Raw genomic sequence first — 14,198 nt, 5'->3', positions numbered from 1 at the left:
GTGCTACAGTGTCAGCCCCAGTATTTCTTGTTTTAATGGTTGGGATAGTGCTCTTTTATCATATTAACCACGTAGAAGAGAAAATACATCTCAAGAAATGATAGATACCTGATTCTGTTTTATCTCCTTGCTGACAATTCATCTTATATTACTTTATATAATCAGGAAAAAGTAAACTGTTTTGTGTAGTAGTCTTAAATATTGATTGATAATTCTAAGCCTGGTTCTCCATCTAAATTTAAGATAATAGATACCATGTTCTTTACTTTGGAAATGTTTTGTAAATACTCTTTAAAAGTTTTAAGAAACACTTTGATTTTTTTAATTAAAAATTTTTAGAGCAATTTCAGGTTCATGGCAAAATCAAGAGGAGTTAACAGAGATTTCCCATATGCTTCCTGCTCCCACACTCTCAGCCTCCCCTGTTTTCAACATTTGTCACCAGAATCTTAGATTTATTAAAATGGAGGAAACTGGACTGACACATCATCATCACCCCAAATAGGGTTCAGTCTTGGTCATGTATCTCCAGTGGACTTGAACAAATGTAGAGATGACGTGGATCTCCATGTGTACTTTTACCAACTGAAAAATCCCGTGCTGTTCATTCATCTGTCCCCCATTCCCTGCAAATCTGTTTTGAAATGAGGTAAATTCAGATTGGGGAGAGTTATTTCCTTTTTGCTGTTATTCATTTGATTAGATCAGTAATTTTAAGTATTGAGGATGATGCAGTTTTCTGATACCTTGAGCCATCAAAACTCTAGGATTTCTGAATTTTTCAGTGTTTTACAGTCTATCAGATAATATAAGCCATTTTACAGATCTAGAACTAAATCTAGGAAAATCTCACTGGCTGATTCCATTTGTGCTGCTACAATATAATACCTAAGACTTGATAACTGATAAGGAGCAAAAAATTTTTTCTCACTTTTGAAGGCTGGGAAATCCAGTGTTAAGGTCCCAGCAAGCTCAGGTGTCTGGTGAGAGCTGCTTTGCGTCAAAATGGCTTCTTGATGCTATATCCTCCAGAGGGGAGGAGCCTTGTGTCCTCACATGACAGATGGGTGCATTAATCTACTTATGAGGGTAGAGGTCTCAGTCACCTAAATACCTCCCACCTCCTAATATTGTTGCATTAATTTTTCAGCACATGTATTTTGGGGGACCCATTCAGACCATTGCACTGGCTTTGTATTGTCTTGCTTCTTTGACCTGGTTTGGTGGCAACTGTACTAATTTGAGCCTAATTTAGAAACAAACTACCCAGTGATTTTAGAAAATGGAAGTTTAATATTAAAAAAAGTTTTAAGGCATGACAGAATATGTAAGGGAACTATATGTGGTACTCTAGAGTTAAGGGAGAGTATCTAGGGAAGGACAAACTTGGAAGAGATGGGGCTTATCTTTGGGTTCAGACCTTGTTGAAGGAGAGGGCTACAGTTCACTGGATGGCAAAGTTACTAGTTTGCCCACAGAGCTGCTCTTTAGTCACCAGGCAAGTAGGAAGCCACTCTCCATGGTAAAGGGAAGCTGCTAGTGGTGACTGAACATGCAGAGGGCAGGGGTGGGATGCCAGTGCTGGCAGAACCCCTTTAACATGAGGGGTCTATGTTGGGAGAGTCAGGGAGGTGACCAATAGCCAAGTCACTAAAGAGAGCAGTATATTTTGGGAATGTGGGGCAGAGCACTACCAGATGTGTTCATACCCACACATGTTACTCATGGTGTAACTATCAGAAAGCAGGACAAACCCTTCACGGTGAATTTGGACCTGAAGGATAAGGAATTGATAATTAGTGCAGAAGTTGATTAGGTTCTAGGAAGGTTTTGATGGGCAAAAACATCACAAGGTATAAAAGCATGTTGCCAGTCTGCCATCCCTCTTGTGCAATCCATAGCTTGCCACAAGCAAGAAATGTGGGTGTATAGGTAAGGTGGCAAAGATGTCAGGTTATACAGAAAACAAAAACAATGAGAAACCTGCAACCAATAATGGTATTTCAAAAATAATGAAAGCTTCATAAAAGAAAATAGTTCATGAACTAGAAATGTGGGACTACTCTAAGTATTCAGTAAGTATATGAATGGGATACTCTATCAAAATATCAGAGGTATAGAATGTTCTTTCATTAGTTTGCATCAGGATTGCCTTATTTCTGGAAGTAGAAAATTCCCTGCAATTGGAGTGCTTTGTTTCCTAGCATATTCTTGATTCACTTAATCACAACTTGCTTTTCCATGAAAGAATATGTCTTCCATGTGTTGTTCTTAATTTTGCTTTTCAAGGAAATCTTACATACTCAGTTTTCTTAACCAGGAAGATAATGGTCCATCCTTCAGGCTAAGTGTTCCTAGTTTCTGCATTATTTGCTGGGACAATTTTGTTTATTATTTTCTTGATGCTTTCCAGCTTTCTATTTTTATTTTGACGATATTGATTTATTTGAAAAACAGTTCAAGTGGATTTTAAGTATTTGGAGACCTTTTACTGGCTTTCCTTCCTTTTTTTTTTTTTTTAACATTTTTTGATTAGCATGTGATGCATGTATATTTTAATAGGATATCATACAATATTTCAGCACATGCATACAAACTGATCAAAACAGGCAAATTAGTATTGCCATGTCCTTATCTTTATGTTTAGAACCTACCAGCTCTTAATGTTTTTGATTTAGTTTTAAATGTGACAGCAGATGGCCAAGGTATATATAGAGTAGAATGGGGAAATTATAGAGGTTGATTATTTAATTTATTATTTGATTCAACTTAGGTTTGGCTCTTGGTAGTGTGCCAGATGAGAGGAAAGGAGTGGAGGGAGATGTAGAAGGAGAGGTGATGATAAATAAGTTGGCTTGATTCTATTGTAAGGAATGAAGTGATGGGAAAATGTGTATAAGTACATACACACACACACACACACACAGGCATAATCCATACATGTAAGTATTGTTTCAGAGAAATGAAGATGGGACATTGACAGAAGCACAGAAGATGGATCAGCTAAGGAGCCTGAGAAAAATCCAGAAAGATTTCACTCAAGACTTGCTACTTGAGTTGATCTAGAATAGTGTACTGAAGTTCATTACCAATGAAATTTGAAATTCAGTAGAAGAGTATTCTAGTTAGGAATTAATAGATGCAAAGTCCTGAGCAGTGAAAAGATCTGATGCAGAATTTATTGAATCAGAGGGCTGTGTTGTGTGTTGTGGTATGTGATGCATCAGGCCGATTTTTTGATTTTCATCATTAGCCATTCATTGTAGACAAGTGATTTGAACATGCTTGAATCTTTTCCCCAACTTAATTTTCATAGGAGATGCCCACAAATGCCCACAGTGGCCAAGCTGGGCAGCTGAATCTGATGGCCTGGAATTCAATACAGGTCTCCCAAGTGGACCCAACTACCAAAGCCATCACCTGCTGCCTTCCGTTGTCTGCTTTAGCAGGAAGCAGAATCAGGAGCCAGAACTAGGAACTGAACCCAGGTACTCCAGTGAGAGTGTCCTAACTGCTAGACTAGAATGCTCACTCCCCCTCATTTTTGATACCTACTTTGCAATTTTGAGCATTATATGAGGAAGGTCTGCCTGTCACATACTTGTATGATTTCAGGAAATAGTAGCTGATAACAGTGGTAATGTTTAGTTGGGGGGGGGTGGACTAGGAGTAAGCCATAAGGCTGCTTCTGCCCCTGTGTCTTCACATTTTCCACACTACAGCAAGAATAAGTTTTTATAAACATGTCAGATGATGTTTAACCTCTTCTCAAAATGTCCAGTGCCTTTCTGTCTCAGAGTAAAGTGTGAAGTGCCTACCATGGCCTGAAAACAGCCCTACGTGTTGTATCAAAATCTCTCAGATGCCTCACCCCAAAACAGGACATTGCCTACCACTCTGATTCAGCCACGTTGGTCTTGCAGTTCTCTAACCACACATACTTCGGCCTCCCAGAGCTTTGCCATACTTCCTCCAACTGGATGGTCTTTCCCCAAATATTTCATTACATATGCCCTCACTTCCCTTGGGTGTCTGCTGAAATGTCCTTTTACTAGGGGCCACCACCACTCCCCATACCATTGCTCTTTGCCCCCTTTGCTCCTTTATTTTGCTTAATTTTGAGGGTAGAGACTGTGTTTCATTCACACTGAATCCCCCACAGTTGGAATAGTGCCCTGTGGTAATATAAGTAAGTACTCCACAAATATTTGTTTGCTGAATAAGGGACTTGATATAAGCTAAAAATCTTGTCCTATAGGCAAAAGGAAAGGGATCAGTATTTTTGATGCAGTATAAAGTAGATATTAATTTTTTGTTAGTCCCTACATTGATTTGTGCTTGTAGAAGTAGAATTTGTTTTTCAGATACTAATCATTTTCCTTTTTTTCTAGTAGCCAGATCCTTAAAACCTAATACCTGGCATAATGGCATAATTCACTGTTAATAATTTCATTAGATAGGAATAAAGGATAGAATGCAGTGTGCTGTTTTTTTTTTCCTCAGAGAAAGAAGTGCTCTAAATTAGGTTTACCAGGATGTATTAATGTAAAATAAGTTACTTGAATACAGGGGTTCTTCAAAACCATCATGGAAAATACATATGAGAAATCTATGTATAGGTTTCAAAACATTTTGCACCAAAATCTGTCTTTTAATTCTCCATGAATTTCTTGAAGTATTTGTATATAGGTTTGAATATATATAAAAAATTATTTTAGAGGCTGGTGTTGTGGTACAGTGAGCTTGAGTACTGCTTGCAATGCTGGCATTCCATATGAGTGCTGGTTCGAGTCCTGGCTGCCTACTAAAGTGCCTGAGAAAGCAGCAGAAGATGGCCCAAGTGGTTGGGTACCCGCCACTAAGGTGGGAGACCGGAAGAAGCTGTTGGCTCCTGGCTTCTGCCTGGGCTATGGCCATTTGGGGAGTGAACCAGGTGATAGAAGATCTTTTTCTCTGTGTCTCTCCCTCTCTGTAACTCTGCTTTTCAGATAAAATAAATCTTTTAAGAAATTTGTTTTTCTTAAAAATTTATTTTCTTTGAAAGGCAGAGAGACAAAGATCTGACACCCACTGATTCGCTCCTCAAATAATCATAGCAACAGGCTGGGTCAGGCCAAAGCTAAGAGCTGAGAACTTAATCTGGGTCTCCCAAATGGGTGACAGGGACCCCACTACTTGTTTTTTTTTTTTTTTTTTTTTTTTGACAGGCAGAGTGGACAATGAGAGAGAGAGACAGAGAGAAAGGTCTTCCTTTGCTGTTGGTTCACCCTCCAATGGCCACCGCGGCTGGCGCACTGTGGCCACCGCACTGTGCTGATCCGAAGCCAGGAGCTGGGTGCTTCTCCTGGTCTCCCATGCGGGTGCAGTGCCCAAGGATTTGGGCCATCCTCCACTGCACTCCTGGGCCATAGCAGAGAGCTGGCCTGTTAGAGGGGCAACCGGGACAGAATCCAGCACCCCAACTGGGACTAGAACCCGGTGTGCTGGTGCCACAGGGGGAGGATTAGCCTATTGAGCTATGGCACTGGCCAAGGGACCCAACTACTTGAGACATCACCAGCTGCCTTCCAGGGTGTGCATTAGCAGGAAACAGATCCAGGACTCAAGCTCAAGGGATGTGGATGTCTTATGTGACCTCTTACCCACTGTGCCAAATACCCACCACAGACTCGGGTATTATTATCATGTTAAGAGAGCTGTTGATTTGTTTTAGTTTACAGTAGTGTAAAATATTTAATGCATTGAACCATTTTCTTATTTTTTGGGGGATGAAAAATAAATGAACACAAAGTCCCAACTGGGAGGGAGTCCAGAAGCCCTGATGACGGTGAGGAACATCGTATGTGACTTGGCTCAGCCAGGGCTGGAATGAGTATGATCATGCCTCTGACAGAAACCACCCCTTTAAATCTCTTAAGGAATCAACAATCCTTCTATATAGATGCTTGGAGAAGCAAAGATTTCATTAAGAAATGGCCTTACTAATTATTTTAGTCAGAGCACCTTTTAAATCACTTATGTATTCAACACTTTTTTTAACACAAAAAATATTCAGAAGATTATTCCAAGTCAAGCAGAATTAATAGTCTATTAAAATGAGCAAAAGAGTGTCAACCAAACCTTAATAAAATGTTTTTATTAATAACTTTTTAAGAAAAATTTCATATGTACAACTTTAGGACTATAGTTATTCTTCCCACAATACTTGCCCTCCCACTGACACTCCCAGCCTTCTCCTCCCTCTCCCCTCCCCAGTACCATTTTCCATTAAGATTCACTTTCAATTAACTTTGTACACAGAAGACCAACTCTATACTAAGTAAATATTTCAACAATTTACACACACACACACACACACACACAGAACAAGTACCATAGTTAACTCTTGTAAATACAACTCATCAAGGACAGATGTCCTTCATGGGAAGTTCGTGCATAGTGACTCCTGTTGTTAATTTAACAATTAACACTCATATATGACCTCAGTGATCACTCGAGGCTCTTAACATGAGCTGCCTAGGCTATGGAAGCCTCTTGAGCGCACAAACTCAGTCAGTATTTGGACAAGGCCATAAGCAAAATGGAGGTTCTCACCTCTCTTTAGAGAAAAGTGCCTCCTTCTTTGATGGTCACTTCTTTCCACAGGAGTCTCACTAACAGAGATCCTTCATGTAGAGCATTTTTTGCCACAGTGTCTTGGCTTTCCATGCCTGAAATGCTATCATGGGCTTTTCAGGCAGACCAGGAAGACTTAAGGGCTGATTCTGAGGTCAGAGTGTTACTTAAAGCAGTTGTCATTCTATGAGTCTGCTGTGTGACCTGCTTCCCATGTTGGAACATTCTCTCCTTTTTAATTCTATTATAATTACCCAACACTTGATCCTATTTATATGGTCACTGTAACACTTAATCCTATCTATATGTTCACTTTAACACTTAATATGATCACTTTAACACTTAAGATGACATTTTTATCACCCAGCTTAATGGGTTTTGGAGTCCCATGGCAAGTTTTTAAACCCTTAGAAGTTAGTCCTTAGGAATATATGCAGAACTATACAGCTTTACAAACTTCCTCCTCCCTCTCTTATTCCCACTCTTATTTCTTACTGAGATCCATCTTGAATTGACTTTATATATGATTAACTAAAAATAAAAATAAAACTGCCCCTCAACAGACAAGACAATGGCAACTCAGGTCATCCCTTCTCAAAGTGTCAGTTTCACTTCTGCCAATTTCTTTTTAGGTGCCCTATTCATTCTTGCAGATCAGGGAGAACTTAAGGTATTTGTCCTTTTGGGACTGGCTTACTTCACTAAGTGTGATGTTTCCCAGGTTCATACCTTTTGTTGCAAATGACCGGATTTCATTTTTTTTTACTGTAGTGTAGTATTCCATAATGTACATATCCCACAATTTCTTCATCCAGTCTTCAGTTGATGGGCATTTAGGTTGGTTCCATGTCTTAGCTATTGTGAATTGAGCTGCAGTGAACATGGGGGTGCAGGTAACTCTTTTATTTACTGATTTCATTTCCCTTGGGTAAAATCCCAGTGGGATGGCTGGGTCAAATTGTAGCTTTATATCCAGATTTCTAAGGTATCTCCATACAGTCTTCCATAGTGGCTTTACCAGTTTACATTCCCACCAACAGTGGATTAGGGTACCCTTTTCCCCACATCCTCACCAGCATTTGTTGCTTGTTGATTTCTGTATGAAATCCATTCTAACTGGGGTGAGGTGAAACTTCATTGTGATTTTGATTTGTGTTTCCCTGACAGCTAGTGATCCTTAACATTTTTGCATGTATCTGTTGACCATTTGGACTTCCCTTTGAGAAATGTCTGTTTAAGTTTTTTGCCCATGTCTTAAATGGGTTGTTTGTTTTGTTGTTGTAGAGTTTCTTGATCTCTTTGCATTTATTCTGGTTATAATCCTTTCTTTGTTACATAGTTGGCAAATAATTTCTTCTATTCTGTCAATTGCCTCTTCATTTTCCTGAGTGTTCCTTTTACAGTGTAGAAACTTCTCAATTTGATGTAATCCCCTTTGTTAATTTTGGATTTGACTGCCTGTGCCTCTGGGGTCTTTTCCAAGAAACTTGCATATGCCAATGTCTTGCAGGGTTTCCTCAATGTTCTCTAATAATTTGATGGTATCAGGTCATAGATTTTTTTTTAAACTTTTATCTAATAAATATAAATTTCCAAAGTACCCCTTTTGAATTATAGTGGCTTTTCCCTCCTATAACCTCCCACCCACCTGCAACCATCCCATCTCCCACTCCTTTTCCCATCCCATTCTTCATTACGATTCATTTTCAATTATCTTTATAAACAGAAGATCAACTTAGTGTATATTAAGTAAAGATTTCAACAGACTGCACCCAAAAAGACACACAAAGTATAGAGTACTGTTTGGGTAGTAGTTTTACCGTTAATTTGCATAGTACAACACATTAAGGACAGAGGTCCTACATGGGGAACAGGTATACAGTGACTCCTATTGTTGATTTAACAATTGACACTCTTATTTATGATGTCAGTAATCACTCAAGGCTCTTGTCATGAGCTGCCAAGGCTATGGAGGCCTCTTGAGTTCACCAACTCCAATCTTTTTTAAACAAGGCTATATTCAAAGTGGAAGCTCTCTCCTCCCTTCAGAGAAAGGCAGCACCTTCTTTGATGGCCCGTTCTTCCTGCTGGGATCCCACTCACAGAGATCTTTCATTTAGGTCATTTTTTTTTTTTTTTGCCAGAGTGTCTTGGCTTTCCATACCTGCGAAACTCTCATGGGCTTTTTAGCCAGATCTGAATGCCTTAAGGGCTGATTCTGAGGACAGAATGCTATTTAGGGCATTTGCCATTCCATGAGTCTGCTGTGTATCCTGCTTCCCATGTAGTATCATTCTCTTTTTTAATTCTATCAATTATTATTTGCAGACACTGGTATTATTTATGTAATCATTTTAACACTTAATCCTATCTTTTTGATCATTTATGAACTTAAACTGATCATTTTAACAAGTAAGATGGCATTGGTACATGCCACATTGATGGGATTGAATTGGAATCCCCTGGCACATTTCTAGCTCTACAATTAGGGGTAAGTCCAAGTGAGCGTGTGCCAAACTACATCTCCTCCCTCTCTTATTCCCACACTTATATTTAACAGGGATCACTTTTTAGTTAAATTTAAACACCTAAGAATAATTGTATGTTAATTAAAGAGTTCAACCAATGAGAAGAACAAAAAAATACGAAAGGGAATAAAATAGTAAGTTATAAGTTATTCCTCAAAAGTCAGGACAAGGGCTGATCAAGACATTGTTTCTCATAGTGTCCTTTTCACTTCAACAGGTTTCCTTTTAGGTGCTCAGTTAGTTGTCACTGATCGGGGAGAACATATGATATTTTTCCCCTTTGGGACTGGCTTATTTCACTCAGCATGATCTTTTCCAGATTCCTCCATTTTGTTGCAAATGACCGGATTTCATTTTTTTTTTTTTTTTTTTTTTTTTTTTACGGCTGTATTGTATTCCATAGAGTACATATCCTATAATTTCTTTATCCAGTCTTCTGTTGATGGGCATTTAGGTTGATTCCAGGTCTTAGCTATTGTGAATTGAGCTGCAATAAACATTGAGGTGCAGACTGCTCTTTCATTTGCCAATTTAATTTCCTTTGGGTAAATGCCAAGGAATGGTATGGTAGGGCTATATTCAGGTTTCTGAGCAATCTCCCAACTGACTTCCATAGTGGCTTTACCAGTTTGCATTCCCACCAAAAGTAGATTAGTGTCTCTTTTTCCCTACATCCTCACCAGCATCTGTTGTTAGCTGATTTCTTTTTTTTTAAGATTTATTTATTTATTTGAAAGTCAGAGTTACACAGAGAGAGGAGAGGTAGAAAGAAAGAGAGGTCTTCCATCCGCTGGTTCACTCCCCAATTGGCCGCAACAGCCGGAACTGTGCCAATCTGAAGCAAGGAGCTTCTTCCCAGTCTCCCATGTCGGTGTAGGGGCCCAAGGACTTGCACCATTCTTTACTGTTCTCCCAGGCCATAGCTGAGAGCTGGATGGGAAGTAGAGCAGCTGGGTCTTGAACCAGCGCCCATATGGGATGCCAGTGCTTCAGGTCAGGGTGTTAACCCGCTGAGCCACAGCGCTGGCCCCGTTAGTTGATTTCTGTATGTGAGCCATTATAACTAGGGTGAGGTGAAACCTCATTGTGGTTTTGATTTGCATTTCCCTGATGGCTAGTGATCCTGAACATTTTTTCATGTGTCTGTTGGCCATTTGGATTTCCTCTTTTGAAAAATGTCTATTGAGGTCCTTGGTCCATCTCTTAAGTGGGCTGTTTGTTTTGTTGTTGTGGGGTTTCTTTATCTCTCTGTAGATTCTGGTTATTAATCCTTTATCGGTTGCATAGTTTGCAAATATTTTTTCCAGTTCTGTTGGTTGCCTCTTCACTTTACTGACTGTTTCTCTTGCAGTACAGAAACTTCTCAATTTGATGTAATCCCAATTGTTAATTTTGGCTTTGACTGCCTGTGCCTGTGGGGTCTTTTCCAAGAAGTCTTTGCCTGTGCCTGTATCTTGCGGTGTTTCTCCGATGTTCTCTAATAATTTGATGGTGTCAGGTCGTAGATTTAGATCTTTAATCCATATTAAGTGGATTTTTGCATAAGGTGTAAAGTAGGGATCTTGCTTCATGCTTCTGCACGTGGAAATCCAGTTTTCCCAGCACCATTTGTTGAATAGATTGTCCTTGCTCCAGGAATTGGTTTTAGATCCTTGATCAAATATAAGTTGGCTGTAGATGTTTGGGTTGATTTCTGGTGTTTCAATTCTGTTCCATTGGTCTATCCATCTGTTTCTGTACCAGTACCATGCTGTTTTGATTACAACTGCCCTGTAGTGTGTCCTGAAATCTGGTATTGTGATGCCTCCAGCTTTGTTTTTGTTGTACAAGATTGCTTTAGCTATTCGAGGTCTCTTTTGCCTCCATATGAATTTCAGCATCATTTTTTCTAGATCTGAGAAGAATGTCTTTGGTATCTTGATTGGGATTGCATTGAATCTATAAATTGCTTTTGGGAAAAAGGACATTTTGATGATATTGAGTCTTCCAATCCATGAGCATGGAAGATTTTTCCATTTTTTGGTATCCTCTTCTATTTCTTCTTTTAAGGTTTTGTAATTCTCATTGTAGAGATCTTTGATGTTCTTGATTAAGTTTATTCCAAGGTATTTGATTGTTTTTGTGGCTATTGTGAATGGGATTGATCTTAGCAGTTCTTTCTCAGCTGTGGCATTGCCTGTGTATACAAAGGCTGTTGATTTTTGTGCATTGATTTTATATCCTGCTACTTTTCCAAACTCTTCTATGAGTTCCAATAGTCTCTTAGTAGAGTTCTGGATCCCCTAAATAAAGAATCATATCATCTTCAAAGAGGGATAGCTTGACTTCTTCCTTCCCAATTCGTATCCCTTCAATTTCTTTTTCTTGCCTGATGGCTCTGGCTAAAACTTCCAGTATTATATTGAATAGCAATGGTGAGAGTGGGCATCCCTGTCTGGTACCAGATCTCAGTGGAAATGCTTCCAACTTTTCCCCATTCAAGAGGATGCTGCCCGTGAGTTTTTCATAAATTGCTTGATTATATTGAGGAATGTTCCTTCTATACCCAGTTTGCTTAGAGTTTTCATCATGAAAGGGTGTTGTATTTTATCAAATGCTTTCTCTGCGTCTATTGAGATAATCATATGGTTTTTCTTCTGCAGTTTGTTAATGTGGTGTATCATATTGATTGATTTGTGAACGTTGAACCATCCCTGCATACCAGGGATAAATCCCATTTGGTGTGGTTGGATGATCTTTCTGATGTGTTGTTGCATTATATTGGCCAGAATTTTATTGAGGATTTTTGCGTCTTTGTTCATCAGGGATATTGGTCTGTAATTCTCTTTCAATGAGCATCTTTTTCAGGTTTAGGAATTAAGGTGATGCTGGCTTCATAGAAAGAATTTTGAGGATTCCATCTTTTTCAATTGTTCTGAATAGTTTGAGAAGAATTGGAGTCAGTTCTTCTTTAAATAGCTGGTAGAATTCAGCAGTGAATCCATCTGGTCCTGGGCTTTTCTTTGTTGGGAGGGTCTTTTTTATTTTTATTTTTTAACTTTTATTTAATGAATATAAATTTCCAAAGTACAGCTTATGGATTACAATGTCTCCCCCCCATAACTTCCCTCCCACCCGCAACCCTCCCCTTTCCCGCTCCCTCTCCCCTTTCATTCACATCAAGATTCATTTTCAATTCATTGGGAGGGTCTTTATTACTGATTAAATTTATGTCTCAGTTATGGGTCTGTTTAGGTTTTCTATGTCTTCATGGTTCCATTTTGGTAGGTTGTGTGTGTCCAGGAATCTATCCATTTCTGATAGATTTCCCTGTTTGCTGGCATACAACTCTTTGTAGTAATTTCTGATGACTCTTTATTTCTGTGGTGTCTGTTGTTACATTCCCTTTTTCATCTCTGATTTTATTGATTCGGGTCTTTTCTCCTCCTTTTTTAGTTAGTCGGGCCAATGGTGTGTCAATTTTGTTTATTTTTTCAAAAAACCAGCTCTTAATTTTGCTGATCTTTTGTAATGTTTTTTTGGATTCAATTCTGTTGATTTCTTCTCTAATTTTAATTATTTCTCTTCTCCTACTAGTTTTGGGTCTGGTTTTCTGCAGTTTTTCTAGATCCTTGAGATGCATTGAAAGCTAATTTGCTTGGTGCCTTTCCAATTTCTTAATGTAGGCACCTATTGCTATAAACTTTCCTCTTAACACTGCTTTTGCTGTATCCCATAAATTTTGATATGTTGTGTTGTTATCTTCATTTACTTCCAGAAAGTTTTTGATTTCTCTTTTGATTTCTTCTATGACCCAGTGTTCATTCAAGAGCATGTTGTTTAGTCTCCATGTGTTCACATATGCTCTAGGGATTCCTGATTTGCTAATTTCCAGCTTCATTCCATTGTGGACTGAGAAGATGCATGGTATGATTTCAGTTGTTTTGAATTTGCTGAGACTTGCTTTATGGCCTAGTATGTTGTCAATCCTAGAGTAGGTTCCATGTACTGCTGAGAAGAATGTGTATTCTTCAAGTGTAGGATTGAAAGTTCTATAGATATCTGTTAGATCCATTTGGTCTATAGTGTCGATTAAATCTGCTGTTTCCTTGTTGATCTTCTGTCTGATTGATCTGCCTATTGCTGAAAGTGGAGTGTTGAAGTCCCCCAATACTATTCTATTGGAGTCTAAGTCTCCCTCTAAGTTCCTTAACATATCTTTTAAATAACCCAGTGCCCTGTAATTAGGTGCATATACATTTATAATAGTTACATCTTCCTGTTGAATTGATCCCTTAATCATTATATAGTTCCCCCTCTTTGTCTCTCTTAACAGTTTTTGTGTTAAAGTTTATTTTGTCTGATATTAATATGGCTATACCTGCTTTTTTTTTTCATTTATGTTGGCATGGAATATCTTTTTCCAACCTTTCACTTTCAGTCTGTGTGCATCTTTGTTGGTGAGGTGTGTTTCTTGTAGGCAGCAAATAGATGGGTTTTGTTTTTTAATCCATTCAGTCAGTCTTTGTCTTTTAACTGAAGAGTTGAGGCCATTCACATTCAAGGTGACTATTGATGAGTAACAACTTTGCCCTGCCATTTTTCCAAATATATTAGTATTTTTTACTTTGAATTTCCTTTGAACTTTTACTGGGAGCTTTCCATCCTTTACTTTCTTTTGTAGTGATGACCGTGTTTCTGTGTTTCTATGTGTGGCACAGCATTAACCATTTTCTGTAGGGCCAGGCAGGTGGTAACAAATTCTTTCAATTTCTCTTTTTTATGGAAGGTTTTTATTTCACCTTCATTCATAAATGAAAGCTTTGCAGGCTATAGTATTCGGATTGAAAGTTCTTTTCTCTTAAGACTTGGGATATATCTTGCCATTCTCTTTTAGCCTCTAGGGTTTCTGATGAAAAGTCTGCTGAGAGTCTAGTTGGAGATCCTCTGAAAGTAATCTGGCTTTTTTCTCATGCACATTTTAGAATTTTTTCTTTGTTTTACTCTGGAGAGCTTGACAACAAAATGTGTCATGATGAAGATCTTTGTCATGTCTGTTAGGAGTTCTATGTCCTT

The 14,198-nt window shown here is 38.6% G+C and overlaps 2 protein-coding genes across 2 annotated transcripts in view; both read left to right on the top strand.

Annotated features, from left to right (window-relative positions):
- The window catches only part of LOC115333218 (legumin J-like), a 68,750-nt gene that overhangs the window by 16,953 nt on the left and 37,599 nt on the right, over nt 1-14,198 (top strand). The gene's annotated exons all lie outside the window — the stretch shown is intronic.
- Nucleotides 1-14,198, top strand: part of C10H18orf54 (chromosome 10 C18orf54 homolog) — a 48,107-nt gene that overhangs the window by 25,817 nt on the left and 8,092 nt on the right. The window lies entirely within an intron of this gene.

Source organism: Oryctolagus cuniculus, chromosome 10 (genome assembly GCF_964237555.1).
Source record: "Oryctolagus cuniculus chromosome 10, mOryCun1.1, whole genome shotgun sequence".
Classification (NCBI taxonomy): Eukaryota; Metazoa; Chordata; class Mammalia; order Lagomorpha; family Leporidae; genus Oryctolagus; species Oryctolagus cuniculus.
The sequence above is the reverse complement of the archived record's forward strand: the minus strand, read 5'-3'. Positions and strand labels throughout refer to the sequence as shown.